Source organism: Austrofundulus limnaeus, unplaced genomic scaffold, assembly GCF_001266775.1.
Source record: "Austrofundulus limnaeus strain Quisiro unplaced genomic scaffold, Austrofundulus_limnaeus-1.0 Scaffold170, whole genome shotgun sequence".
In the NCBI taxonomy this organism is placed as follows: Eukaryota; Metazoa; Chordata; class Actinopteri; order Cyprinodontiformes; family Rivulidae; genus Austrofundulus; species Austrofundulus limnaeus.
In genome coordinates, this window is record NW_013952572.1 from 1204834 (window position 1) to 1206636 (window position 1803).

Here is a 1803-nt window from a genome sequence, read left to right on the forward strand (position 1 = left end):
TTTTTTAAACTCTGACATTAWTAACTGTTAGAGTCAATGGTGTTTGTCTGTTAGTAAAATATCTCACGAACCACTGGACAGATTTTAATATATATATTTCACACAGTAATCACTGGATGGTCATCTATGAAGGAATAACTTTTGGACCCAACTGCATTCAAGTTGTCCACCACAGCCAACTGACCATAGAAAACACAAAAACAGTTTTAGGTCAGTCAGTTATACACATAATCAACTGTAATTTGGAGCAGCAGTAGCTGAGACTAATTCACAGCACATGCTGTATTTTAATTGCTACATTTTGCGTTAAATCTTTGCTTAATACTGTGAMATTACTTGTCGAAATCAACCCTGTCTGTTAGCAAAATATCTTGTAAACCACTGGACCAATTTCAATTAACCTTTTGGAAATTAATTAATGGATTTGCATCAACAACTGATTATTGTTTGAAGTAATTCCAATTCAAGGTTTGGCATTACCCAACTCAAAAAATGGCTAAAACTCAGTTCCCTTTTGTGAATATTAAGACAAAATCTGACACTGCAGTAGCTGAGAGTCATTCACAACACCAGATTTACAATTTTGCATGAGATTGGGAATAATGTATTAAGATTTGATAAAAACTGCTACTATCTCATTGTTTCCCAACGTCTTAGTGTAAAACTGGCATTCAAGGATAGGTCTTTATATGATTTGTTGGCATCACGAGGCTGTTATTGATCTGTTTATTTGCTGATAAGTGCTGTAACTAATACGAGAACCGTGTGCCTTAATGCCTTCACATCTGTAAAGGAGGAAAGGTGGAACTGAGGCAAAGGTTGCCTGTGAGACGACAGCTCCTCTGTTTCTGTCTTTCATCCCGTCCCTRCCTGATCTCTGCAGGATCGCGCTCTCAGAGCCCAGTCAGTTTTAATCACTCTCTGCTCGCGGTGCTTCCAGCAGCCATCGCTGGAACTGAGAGGGAGAAGGCAGGAGGGAGYGCAGGAGACCAGGAGAATACCAACCAGGGGGGCTGGCGTTCAGCATTGCACAGCCTTGACCAGCATCCAATACTTTACTGTGGAGGGAGGAAAGTCTGACTTTGTGATGAAAACTGTTTCTGACACCTTGTGTTGTTTGAGTTTGTGCTAGTTTTTCTTGTTTTACGCCACAAGCTGAGCGTCTTGTTCAGTCTTCTTGTGTGGCTCTTTGATGAAGGGTCAGCGTCGCCTGTTTATCCAATTTCTCTCAGAAGTAATTGGGGGGGGGGGGGGGGGGGGGAACAGCTGTCCAGAGCAAGTCTGGTGCCAAGCTCTATTTTATGGCTGGAAACAAATTCTGGAGTGAAACTGGGTACAAAGAATAAATGAAAACATCCTGGAACTTCACCATGTTGAGGCCTGGAATGAGGAGCTGCAGCTTCTGAGGAGAACTGAACCGTCCGCAGTCTTTATGTTCCTTGTTTTTGTGACGGCTGAGCAGCACGAAGCGACGACGTCACCGAGCATCTTAACGCCACATCTGCTGAGGTTCTCTGTGCTCGTCCTGCAGCCACTGTCTTTCCGTGGAGCCACACTGACATCAGCTGACCTGACAGGAAACTGCAGCCCTTGTCTCTGAGCCGAGGGAGCCAGACGCTGCAAATAATACAACACAGTAAAGTAAAAAGGAGCTGCTGAAAATGAGTATTTATGATTTCAATAAAAGATAAATTTGGTTATATTTCTTATTCTGTACATTTTTTTGTGTTTATAGTGCAATGTTTATGTGTGTGTGTGTGTGTGTGTGTGTGTGTGTGTGTGTGTGTGTGTGTGTGTGTGTGT